Source organism: Tamandua tetradactyla, chromosome 18 (genome assembly GCF_023851605.1).
Source record: "Tamandua tetradactyla isolate mTamTet1 chromosome 18, mTamTet1.pri, whole genome shotgun sequence".
NCBI lineage: Eukaryota > Metazoa > Chordata > Mammalia > Pilosa > Myrmecophagidae > Tamandua > Tamandua tetradactyla.
Genome location: NC_135344.1, coordinates 45,098,089 through 45,111,847, shown reverse-complemented (window position 1 = coordinate 45,111,847; position 13,759 = coordinate 45,098,089). Strand labels below are relative to the sequence as shown.

At 36.7% G+C, this 13,759-nt stretch overlaps 1 pseudogene; it reads left to right on the top strand.

Moving 5' to 3' along the window:
- The first annotated feature begins 268 nt into the window (after positions 1 to 268).
- On the top strand, positions 269 to 1,929 carry LOC143662420 (poly [ADP-ribose] polymerase 2 pseudogene; annotated as a pseudogene).
- The last annotated feature ends 11,830 nt before the right edge of the window (positions 1,930 to 13,759 follow it).

Here is a 13,759-nt window from a genome sequence, read left to right as displayed (position 1 = left end):
CCTTCACTTGCAAAATAAGAAATGATGGTCATTGTATTACCTACCTCAAAGTTACTATGAAGATTAAGTAAGCCCATGGGCAGAAAATAACTCGAAAGTTACTGTGCTAATATAAATATATGGTTATATTAGTATTTTATTTAAAAATATAGAAAATAAAGGCATTTGTATTTTCATAAGCAGAGGGTTAAATAAAACAATAAGTAGAAAGCGGGTTGATGACTGCAACATTTGGGCTCCATGGTGGCATAGCCGAGGAGGATGATACATGGGCACATGTGTGTCAGCTTCTGTAACATTAAATGAAACTCTGAGAATTAATAATGGGAACATAGCTGCAGAAGACTCTCTACCCACCAAGAAAAATCACAGTTGCCAGAGGCAGGGATTGAAAATGGAACCTGTGGCTAGAGGAAAGTCTGTTAATAATGACAAATAAAAGACAAGAAATAATCTGTGAAGTCCTTGCTTTTAAAAGGGAAAGCTCCCATGGGCCCATAGTGCACAGTCAAGGTGGGGAAGGCCCAGGTGTCCTATGAAGGGAATGATGTCTATGACATCATGCTGAATCAGACCAATCTCCAGTTCCACGACAAGTACTATCTGATTCAGCTGTTAGATGATGATGCCCAGAAGAACTTCAGTGTTTGGATGAAATGGGGTCAAGCTGAAAAAATGGGGAAGCACAGTTTGGTAGCTTGTTCGGGGGACCTCAACAAGGTCAAGGAAATCCTTCAGAAGAAATTCCTTGATTAACCAAAAAACAATTGGGAGGATTGTGAGAAGTCTGAGAAGGTACCTGGACAATATGATATGCTACAGATAGAATATGCCACCAATACTTGGGATAAAGAGGAAACAAAAGAAGAGGAATCTCTTAAACCCTTCTTGAATCCAGAGTCATAGTTAAATCCTCAGGTACAGGAGCTGATAAAGTTGATTTGTAATGTCCAGGCCATGGAAGAGATGATGGTAGAAATGAAGTATGATACCAAGAAAGCCCCACAGTGGTGCAAATCAAGGCAGATTAGCAGTCTCTTAAAAAGATCAAGGATTGTATTCAAACTGTCAGGCATAGATGAGCTCTTGTGGAAGCATGCAATGAATTCTGTACCAGAATCCCATATGATTTTGGACTCCATATCCCTCATTAATCTGAATAGAGAAAGAACCGACCAAAAAAGTGCAACTACTAGAGGCATTAGGAGCCATTGAAATTGCCATTAAGCTGGTGAAGCCCAAACTGCAAAGCTCAAAACACCCACTGGACCAACACTATACAAAAACTACATTGTGTCTTGCACCTTCTAGACCATGCAAACCATGAGTTTAAAGTAATTTCACACTACCTTCGGTTGACCTATGCTCCTCCACACAGTGGCTATACCATGACCTTGCTAGATATTTTTGAAATAGAGAAGGCAGGTGAGAAAGAAGCCCTCAGAGAGGATGTTGCTATGGCACAACTCCAGGCTGAGTAACTGGGTAGGAATCCTGAGCCATGGACTTCAAATTGCCCCACCTGAAGCCCCCATAATAGATTACATATTTGGAAAAGGAATCTACTTTGCAGACGTCTTCCAAGAGTGCCAATCACTGCTTTGCCTTTTGCCTAAAGGATACAGGACTGCTGCTTTTATCAGAGGTAACTCTAGGTCATGGTAATGAACTCCTAGAGGCCAATCCAGAGGCAGAAGGGTTAATTCACAGCAAACACATCACCGAGGGGCTGGGCAAGATGGCTCTCAGCCCTGCCTGTTTCATCAACCTGAATGGGAATATGGTGCCCTTAGGACCAGCAGGTGATACAGGAGTTCTGAATTCAGAAGGCTGTACCCTCAACTACAATGAATTTATCATCTACAACCCCAACCAGGTCCTATGCGGTATCTTCTAAAGGTTCCATTTAATTTCCTGCAGTTGTGGTGAATATTTATATTGAATAAACCAGAGAAGATATGACCTTCAAGCAAGAAAATAAAATAAAATAAGGAAAAATGAGGATACAAGGAAAGAAGAAAGCTAAGAAAATTAGAGATTGTAGACAAGAAGAGAAAGGTAGAATTAATTGTGGAGGGATTTGTGCTGAAGCTGAACAATGGGAGATATCATGACAAATTGGTGGGTCAAAAATGAGCAGAGGTAAGAGGCATATGCATTGGCATGAGTTGCACATGGAAGTGAAAAGTCTATTCCAGGCTCTTCCATAAGTTTGGAATTCTATTTTGGCAGATCTATTCTAGTTTGGTGGGCTTGGCATGACACCAAACCTGATCGGGAGTCCTAGAACTTGGGCAGATCATCAAGTTTTTCATATATGTCAGTCTTCAACCAAATGTTCTATAGTGTTTGCTCTTCTAAATCTTGTTTTCCACTCTATACCCACAATTACCAAGGAAGATCCATTTTGCCAATGCTCTGTGTCTGAAGAGAATGAATTAGGTGGTTTAAATTGGCTTGGGGCTTCTTTCAGATGAAGCCATCTGGCTCATTTATATAATCTGTAGGTTCTCTAAACTAATATTCAAGGATTTCTACTCCTATTCCAATGTTGTCCCAATTTTGCCTTTCATTTTACCTTCCAGGAACTTTATGCCACAGACCTTTGTGTCAATTTGTCCATTATACAGTATTTCTTAGTTATTCATTAAGCTGAGTTCCCTGTATCTCTATCTGCAACACCACTTTAACTTTGAGTCACTGCATGTGCACTTAAATGTAATAAATGTGTTTGTTCTTGACAATCTTACAGTTCAAAAGCTTTCCCTCAAATCATTCTGAATTAGTGAGATTTCACAGTGTTACCTTGTGTGCCTGTTCTGCCAGATACTCACCAATATTTAAGTCCTATTTAGGCAAGCAATTCAGAAATTTTTAGAGTGAGAAGTATAATAAAAATAAATAAATTGCATTCCTTTCCTTAGTTTACCTTCTGGCCTATGTGTTAACCAACCCCAAATGCCCACAGACGTATAGAAAAACAAGTACTTATTTAAAATCAAAGCTGCTTGGATTCCAGATGGTACAAAGTATATCTTAATCTATCTTGAGCAAGTCTCCTAATTCTGCAGGAACAAATGGTAGAATGTTATTAAAATGTTAATTAGTTATATTTAGTCCCCAAAGTATAAAGAAAACAAAATTGCACCTACATGATTTTATTTTTGCTAATGGGGAAGAGAAATTCTGATATATAAAGAAATGAGGTTATTTTAGAGGAAGAAGAAATACGTGATGTAAGGAGATTAAAATATCCAGGGGTATAAAGCAAGTCTGAACAAAATTATTGGGGTATGTTTCCAACCTATTATATGAAGCTGTTTTCAAAATAAGCTATTTTAATCTTGCACCATGAATTCTTTCTTTATTCAAATGGAAATTATAAAGAAAGACACCAGTCATTGGCAGAGCTATTGAATTTGTACAATTTCTTTGATTTGTTTTTTTTCTTCTGTTTTTCTAGATATTGGAATTTGAAAATGCAATCAGATGTTTTTGGAACCCTCAGATCATTTATGAAGCCTTCCCTATATAAGGAAAGCCATTTTCTGTTTGATATTTCCTAATTTAAACATCTTGGTATAAATTTTTAGATTGTAATTATCTACTTCAAAATAGCCAATAAAAAGATAAATATCATGATATAGCCAGATTTATTATTTGGGGGACTTTGAGGATACATCAGCTTGTTGAGGAGTCAAGTTTTCCTCTAGTCATTTTATTACTATTAAGTAAGATGCATTGTGTTTATAATTGGTTTAACTGCTTCATTTTAACCATACGTTTGCCCCCAGTTTAGTTAAAAGGAAATCAATTGTAAAGCTAATTTACTGGGTCGAATCATATAGTCACTAAGTAGCTTTGGTAATAGGGAGCCAACGAGGGTTTTTACGCAGGGGTTCAATGCTATTGAACTTAAGAAAGATAAAGATGGGTAATCCACAGAGTGCATAGGGTGCTGTACTAACTAGCCCACTGTGACCATAGCAATAGTGCCCTCAAAGCTGCTGCTTTGGGGGAAGGTGTAATTTCTCATGCTACTCAAATTATCCTCCATTACATAATGCTGACTATGCTTCCAGAAAGAGTGATCATCTTGGACAGCTTACTGCCTTACTGAGCACCCAATACCCAGTACAACACTTAGAAATGAGAACCAGAAAAGAGAAGCACTGGAAGATAGGCCACACCAGTGGACTTCACTGGCAGAGTCCACAGCGCTTTTCCCTTCAGGTCATTGGTCAGGGTGGAGAGCAGTTGTTGAAACTAAATTATCAGGCTGGCTCTCAAAGTATAGATAAGTAAATGGACTTCACTTGTTATGAGTTATATGAGTACCAGAATGAAGAATATTCAACTCTCTACATTTGGGTATTAACTAGGGGGGGGGTATGGATGCTCTTTATCCTTTTTATTGTGTTCCAAATTATTTTGCTGCTTTTAGGACACATTTGGAAAAATACACTGGGACTTGGACATCACCTTGAAAAGTCAGTCTCTGCTCTATAGGGTGCTAGGCTTCCGGGAAGACAGAAAAGGGAGAATGAAAAAGTGAATCATCTCTAAATACTTTATTTTTTTCTCTATCATCACAAAGAAAATGTTAGAAATATCTCCCCAAAGATCTTAGATAACTTAAAATATGGATATCTGGGGGCAGTGGTTTCTAGAGACCATTTGAGTAATCTAGGCCAGTTTATTATCTGATAAGCAATAGGATGATTGAATCATTTTTTGTTATTCATTTGGCAAGCCTAAAAGAAGTCTACACTCCCTGACATAACAAAAAGATAGGTCTCTGCTCGCTAGGAGAGATGGTGTTCAGTCAAACATACCATGCAGAACGCTAGCTAACAGAAGAAAGTGATAAGGACTAAATTCTTCAAAGAGATGGTAAATCTTTGGAAAGGTGAATTCTGAGAAGGAATTTAAAGAAGGACAGATTTGTCCCTATTTGCAGACAGAGTAAGTAAGGCAGATGGTTGCTCTTAAGTGTGAATTTAGGCAGGCTTCACTGCCTCAAAATATCACTTATGTTGGCCAATCATTCATTGTACTGGAAACTCTTACCACCATGAACTTTTAAGTTGAAGCACTGGTCAGCATCATTAAATACAAAGGTATCTAGAAAAGGAGATGCCCAAACCCATTGTACAGGTACTGGTTTGTTCATCCGTAGACCATTTCCCTCTTTATTGCTAATAATATGCCAATTTTGTTCACCTATAGATGAATGTTATTAGAGCTCAGGAAGGATGGATGGGTCATCCAGTTCTGTCCAATGAGATGTAAGGATGATTCTGCTGGAGGGCAGTCCTTCCTCCTGATAAGGGAGGGACATAAACTGCCTAACTCCTGGTCTTGAGGTCTTGAATGAGGTCTTGAGAGGAAATGATGCCTGACACTGCTGCATCCATGTAGAAATGCATGAGATCCTGACTCAAAGGCTTGGCATCACACAGCAGTTATCAACCACTGGACTTTCTACTGGGTGGAAAAGTAAATGTGCATTTTTTAAACCACTGATAGTTGACTATTTTATTAAACTCTTTAATTGATATACCCACTGTTAAAACTTACTACTAACACCTTAATGATTATTACTCTTTGAATCTATCTCTGAGCTGAGCGCAATGTCAGTTTGCATGACCCCTCCCTTGATGTCCCTTAGCATTTATGTAAACACTCAGTTGACAATTCTTTGATCATGGCTTACATTGTTATTTCTTTCCCTAAATGCAAATAGTAAAGTTGTGAAGATATAAAGTCTGCTCCAGGATCCTCCCTAAAAGGTAAATTATTTGAAGTCAAATTTGGCTTGGTAGGTAGATATGTAGCCATCCACAGATAAGATGTTATAAAAGTAGAATATTAAGATTTGACCCTCTTTTAATTTCAGCATCATGAAGGTTTAGAATGCATCTGTGCTGTACAGACCCATGGCCCTGTCCCTAAAGCAAACCACAGGATTCAAGTGTTGCCACCTCCAGAATATTCCACATCTCCCCTCTCTGATGCCTCTTACATTTTCAGAAATATGAAGATCATATCCCAAAATGACTAAGAGGATGCCTGGTTTCACAAGAGACCCTGAATCATTTCTCTCTTTGGCCTTCTGCTGGCCCAGTCCGTGATTCTGCTTAGATCCTCCACTCATAGTATTACTACTTGCTCTGTCTAGATCCCCAGACACTATATAGGATTAAAGCTGAACATTAGAGGGTTTGGAGCCCAGTTCACATTGTGGAAAGCCACCTTTCTTAGGCCTGGATCCAGCTCACAAACCTCCTATCACTGTTACGGAACTTCTTGTTATACATGGGTATGTCATGTAATATCTGAATGCATCCTTGCTTTCACCATTCTGAATTGGCACTCACCTAATTGCACCAGCCTGGCTGCAGCTTTATATGGCATTTGAAAAGTGCATCAAACTACCTGCTGCCCTTCTTGGATCAGCATCAACAAACTGGAGATTTCCCTCATTCTATCCCTTTTTCTTCCAGACTCTGTATCATTGAGGTCTCCATTTTTCTTCTTACATCCATTCCCATTATGAGAGAGATCACAGGCCTTTCACTAACAATTAACACACCTATGAAACCCATCTACTAGGACATATGTTTAGTAATGTCACTTGCCTAGTCAGTTTTCTTCAATAAATTCTCATTGCCTATAGGATCACTTCCATATATTTTAGCCTAGAATTTATACTACAAATGTTCTGCTTCTTCAATACTATCTCCCACAATTTCCATGAATGTGCTCCATGTTTTAGCCTCCCCCAAACAACTCACTTTTTCTTATATTCATGATGAAAATTCCCCCTTTGTGGTGGTAATTTCAGAGGTATGAGCTGGAACCCTACCTAAATGTTTTTTACTGTTGAGACTGATGATGTCATATACATGCCAAGAGGAAAAGGTTTAATACTTTCATAATGAGGCTCTCTGGAGAGAGCAGACCAGGCTTCCATACTGGTCTCTTAAAATGCCTTGAGAGAGCAGGGAAGGCAGACTGGCTTGGAATTTTATTGTGGCAAGGGGGTGGGGCTTATGTGAGGGATTCCATACATGGGGGCTGAAGCATGTGTTGGTTCGACCTTCATGCAAACACCAAAGGAGTGAGCACAGGCTTTCTTATATTTTGCTCAGATGTGGAGCAGAAAGATAAGGGGAAATTGTGGGGCTTTAAAGCTATCAATAAACATTAAAATGAAGTCAGACTCTATTATACCCTGCTTGATTCTGCATTTGAAGGTTCGTTTTTCTTAGGAAGCCCTAACTCTATTTGGCCACATTTCCAAGACTCAGTCACATTCAGAGAAAAATTTTAAAAATTATGAAAATGATGAAGAGGTCTGAATGTAAGCGGTAGAACCACTGGTACCATTTTATCTCAATATGTCACTTTATCTGTCTCATATTATTTTGAGGTCTAAATATGCAGAGGAGAAGAAACCCTCAAATATCATAGAGAAAGTGCTTGAAATGTTGATGAACATGGTCTTCTCAGTGAGAATTTACTTTGGCAAATCAAACGTTTTCTGCAGAGTGTTTGACCAAAAACAGATTTACTGTAGAGCTATTGAAGATGACACTTCAGGACTCCTAACTTGCATGATTGTCTTCCAAGGTAGTCTACCTAGTTTTTTATTTTGATTTTTTTGTTCTTTGTATTAAATAGCTCCTCTTCTCAATTGCATAAGCTTTAGCACCACAAAACTTAATTCACATCTGTGTTTGTCATAGCAGGAAGGTTAAAAAAATAAACAGAGAAAATCAAAATTCCTTCTCTCAAAAAGTGAAAATGCCAATAAAATGACAGGTATACAATCAAATATGTATATATAAAAAGAATATGTTCATTGCTATGGGAAAGTCAAAAGAAGTGGTACATGAATACAATGAGGCTACTATTATTTAGAGTGCTATTTTGACTTCAAAGAGGAAATTACTTTAGTTTTTTTTTATTACAGCAGTTTTAGGTTTACAGAAAAGTCATGCGGAAAGTACAGATTCCCTTATGCTACAACTACACACACAATTTTCCCTATTTTATAACATTTTGTATTAATGTGGTGTCTTGTTACACATGGTAACTCTATTGTCCCTATATTTGACCGTACATTTCCATTTCTTTGTAGCTGTCTGACATTTGATGCTGAAAACACTTTGTTCATCTTTTCTAATTGTCTTTTTGTAAGCACTGATTTGAATTACAGAAGACGGAAGTCCTGGAGACTTAATTTTTATGTGAAAAATCAAACTCCTATATACAATTTACCTGAGATCAAGCCTCAGAAAACAGATAAACACAAAGTAACTGATGTAGCAATTGGAAATGACATGGTTTTAACCCCACCACAAATTTTTAATAACTATGACTCCATATGGAAATTATTTTAATTCTTAGAGAATGAAAATAACAATGAAGGTGATGTCCCTTTTTGTACACAGCAGTAACCTGTTAGCAGGACCTTATATGTATTGAACATTCATTATGGCCCAGGCACCATTTAACACTTTTCATGTGCTATCTGGTTTGATTTTCATCAACTTCCTGAAATAAGTAATATTATATATTCAACATTTCAGATGAAATCTCTTACACAGAGGTACTTAGCAATTAATAAAAGAAGCAAGGGCAAGGCCAAAGATTAAATCCAAGCTCACACATGGTTTCAGCTAGTACTCTTCAGAACTTTGCTAGACTGCCTTTCCAAACAAGTTTTAACCTAGCATAATTTTCTCTTTTACTCCAGGTCACATAGTTGTAGCTAGTTTGCTTTTTATGCTGGCCCATATGCTTCACTAAATATTGTGCTGTGAGCAAAAATATTCTCTTTATTCACCACCGAACATCAGCCCTTCAAACCTCATGGAATTGTCAAATGATTTAATCAATCACCCCCAAATTTTGAAAAATACAGCAATAACCAAATATACATTTTCAAGAAAAAAATTAATTGCCAAAAGTAGACCTACAGAGCCCTCACTCTCCCTTTTTCTTTTCTGTTTTTATCATTTTAAATCCTTTCCCATACTCTGGTAAATATCCTCATAATGAAACTCTGGTCTTATGGGTTTTCCCTACTTTTCTCCATATAATTCAGTTTATTTTATTTTATTTTTTTTAATCTTAAAACTGACATTAGCTGGGTCTGACTCAGTTTTGTATCTTTACTGACAAATCCATATTAATAACAACATCAATACTGTATTAAACTTGAACTATGGGAATAATTTGTAATCATGCCAAAATTAATAACATTGTGTATCTTGCAGGGAGCCTCTCAGGGAGAAGAGTGGAATGGTTATTAACTTGTGTTATTATTGCAGCATTATGGACATTTAAATAGGCTATAATTCTAGAAATTTAAAGGTCAGTTTGATTTATTCAATTTACTTTGTCATGTGTTTGGAAAACTAATTAAAATCACAAACAACATGGTTATAACATTTTTTATGGCAAGTACAAAGCCTGCATTTTGAGACATAATAGGAAACCATTTTGCTGGGCATGGTGGACCCTCTTTGTGGGTAAAAGTGACAAGTTCTTCCATTGTCATGAGCTGGCTAGGAAGTCAGGTTCTGAGAGAACGTTGTTTTTTTTAAATTTATTTTTACTATATGCCTGAGCTCCTTTCTCATGTATTTCTTACATCAAACAAAATTACCCAAATCTTACTGTGATCTTACAGAAAACAGGGTACTTTTAAAATATAATTTAGGAGATCTAACAATCTCTTAGACCAAAGGACTTCCCTGTTGCTAAGAATCTCATCTATTTTGTTGTGTTACCATTTCTTCTCACTGGAGATATATTCCTTTGGTCTTGAAGAATTTCAGTCTGGAGGAGACTAAAATAGCAAATGCCCTTCTAAGTGTACTGTCTTAAGTTGTTATTAGCTGACCCATTACTTGGTATATGTTTATTTTATAACAAGATTTTATAGAAAAAGGAAACAGAATAAGACAATGAAGCCTGAAAATAGAATAAAAGAGGAATAGAAGTTGGAAGTAAGATGAAAATAATAACGAATGACCTATGCCAAAGTAAATCAGGGATGAGAAGAGGGAGCTTTTACCCCAACTAATATTTAAATGGACTATTACATGCATCTCTTAATTTCATATAATCTATACCCAGAGTCTGAGAGGGAGCAATTCAGTCCTGGTTATTAGTATCAGTGACAAAAAGAAATACAGGAAATGAAATACCAGTATAATTAAAGGGTAGTACATAAAGAAAATGTGAGCCAAGTTTCTGCACCATCATGAAGGATATGGCTTCAAGAAGATAAAGTAACAGATGTGAAGCCAATCTTTCAAGTTACCCTCAATATTTAGCTACCTTACATGATTATGATTATCAAGCTATATCCTATAGACAAATAACTTCCCAGAAGTCCTTAAGTTATTTGATCACAACTTTATGATCCCCAAAGCAGAAACTTTAGCCATGGGAAGATCTTCATGGGGTTGACTGCCTTCGGTCAAGTATGGATTGATGGAGATTTGGAAAGACAAAGTAGTTGAAGGCAGGGGAGGAAATTAACCACGTGACCAGACTGGTAACTATGGATGTAGTATCTCCAGAATCTATCCTGGTCGAAATTAAATCCATAGCTGCCTTCTTGGAAGCTATTCTGCATCTCATTCAGTGTTATTGAAAGGTTAAATAGATAACCTTTAAGTGGTTGTGTAAAAGATGACGCAGTTCTTAAATTAAAAGCAATAACTCTATGGAAATATTAGAGAGTTGATATTCTTTAATGAAATTTTGGGTTTTATATATTCAGAAGTGAAAATATAGAGTACAAATCATATTGTTGAGGGCAAAAGTTGGTGCAACATATCTGATGTCACCTGAAAAGGGTAAAGAAGAACACTCAGGATGAGAGTTTAACCTACTCTAAAATGTATCCTCAGATAAAAAAAATCAAATTCATAACTGGCAGTTAGGGGGGAGATTCTAGAAAGGCATACTCCATAAGTTGCTCTGAAGGACTATTAAAAGAAAAAGTTAATGTACTTTATGAGAATATTTTTGGGGAAATAACCTAATGTTCAAGAAAATTTGAATCTCAGATGCTACCATCTGAAAATAAAAAAGTAGCAATGGCTATATGCCATTTTTTTCTAACAAATATTTGTGTACTTGGGATGCACACATCATCATGTCAGGCACTATCTGGCTGTTCTTTAGAAGCATAAAATAAAAGATGCACTCAGGTTAAATTGTTAAAAATACGAAAATGGCAAGAATTACGAAAGGCTGACATGCCAAATAAGTGAAGCAAAAAGAAAAGTTGGATAACAAGGGAGAAAGGAAGAGATTGCTATAAACCATACTTGCCAGGTAGGAACTCATGATGCAAAAAATGTTTTGAGTTAGGTCTTGAAGGATAGTTAAGATTTAGGTAACTCAAAGGAGTGTGCTTACTAAGGAAATGTCCCTTGGTAAAATACTTTGCACTGACAAATTTTAAGAGTCCATAGCACAAGAAGTCAGCTCTGTATTACTTTTCAGCAGATATTATTAAGCATCGTGATGTGAGGTTGTTCTATGGCTATAAAGAATTCCTGGAAGCCATTCAGAAAATGCAATCCAAATTGATATACTATCTTCTGATTTACCTATTAATAAAATAGGTCTCTTGACTGAGATTTTAGCGTAGTCCTGTCAGAATTTAGATGTGTTCAAACTAGTGTTATGAATATGGGAACCACTCTATCAATCAAAAATGAACTATCAACCTTGCAGATTTGAAGTAGATAACCGTGTTCAAGTTGTATTGATAAGCTTGTTACGCTGAACTCAGTGTCCACCATGTTTGATATTTCAGGTAAAGAGTCATTTTTTTCTTTAAGTGAATTTGTCTAGAAAAATACTATTGTAACCTCTTCATTCTGAACTCCTTGGGGAGAAACAATCACTTTCTTTAATACAATTAGCACAGGGCCTTACAAGAGCAGTTGCTAAACAAATATCTCTGCACATGAATGAATTTCATTTTAAGTCAGCATTTTTTTCCTTTAAATTGATGCACTTCCTCATAAGCATGAATGAAATAAATAAGCAAGTAAGGAAAATTGAGTTCAGCAGTTTATTAGTTCTCTCTATCATAGGTCTTCCTATTTCGTAAATGAGGACTTTTATTAATGGCAAAGCTAATAGGATATTAGTAAAAACAAGAAGGTCTGTTTCTAGATGGCACATTGAAAAGATACTATAGAATATGTATAATATCAACTTTCTAGAAATGATAGAAAGTATATAAAAATAAATAAATTAACATCTATCCAGGAAAAAAAAAAACAAGACGTGCGGACTTTCCATGGATGAGAAAAATATTAATGAAAGAGAGTCTTGAGATAACATTTTGAAGGGAAATCAGATTTGAGGACATGCATAGAGCATAGTGCTGTAAAAGTTGGGAGTGACATATAGGTTTCTTATGCACAAAAATTGGGGCAGTCAAGAAAAGTGGGGCAGATAGAGGCAAGTGATAGCTTGATTAGTTGCAGTATTTCAGTGACACAACCTGGCTGGTCAGCTTCTGAACATTCACCCAATGTGGGACTAGGAAGCAGCATCAGAGAAATCTGCCTTCATGTAGGAGCAGCAAGTATAAGATCTATAGAAGAGAAAGGCAATGCTCTGGGTGTTGGTGATGCCTGTGTAGCATGGAGTGCATGCATGCTCAGAAGACCGCCGGCGAGAGACCGTACCTGTTGGAATATTTCATTACTATAGTTGGAATGTTTCATTATTTCTACTACTTGGACTTATCACTATCCTCTTTTTGCATATAGCAATGGCAATAGCTACAGGCTTCTATCAAACACATTGGACAAATAGATACGGCACTCTTCCATCCAGAACCATTTTATACCCTTTGATATCCTGCCCATTGCCCCTAGAAACTGACCAAAATTGAATTGATCACTCTGTCTCTCCTGCCTTCTATAATCTTTTGGGGTTCATCCACTGAAAGAAACTAGCAGGATATCAAAGGTCTGGAAGAGAGAGGGGATGGAGTGTTTATTACTCCTTACTCCATCCTTCCTTTGATAAGACCATCAGGAGCTACACATCTCTAAAGATCCTGTTGATGGAGCTTCTTTACTTTCACCAGTGTCCAGTAACTACAACTTCTCTCTTTGACCATTCAGACATAGATAACAGATTTCCATCACCACTACTACTTGGATAGCTCATCATCACTTCGTGGTACTTAACTTTTCCCATATTTCTGTAAATTGTCCCTTCAAAGTACACCGTCTGTTTCCTGTAGGGACTCTAATAGAATAATTGGTACCAGTAATATCAACCCCCTCAGTCCCTAAAAGATGAAAATCTTGGATTGAATTGCTCATGTTTTTTCAAGAGCATATAGATTATCTCCGTGAGCTCATTGATAATCCATGATTATTCTTACTCAAATGATCACTCTGGAATACAAAAGTAAATCACAGGAGTGAGTTACAGGTGGAAAACAAGGTAAAAGGAGATAAAATGGTTGGGGTACTTAGTTGTGTTGATTATGGTGATTACAAAGAAAGTGGTGGTAGAACAACTTCTAACTGCATGGAAGCACTTGCAAAAAAAAAAGAAAAAAGTTTAAGGATTTGATCTCTCAAGTAAAAGAACAAAAATCATAAAGCTTCTGAGTGGCCTTAACGGTAGTCCTTTTTTTAAATACATAGAAGGCAAAGATGAAAACAAGACATATGCATATTTGCATACATTT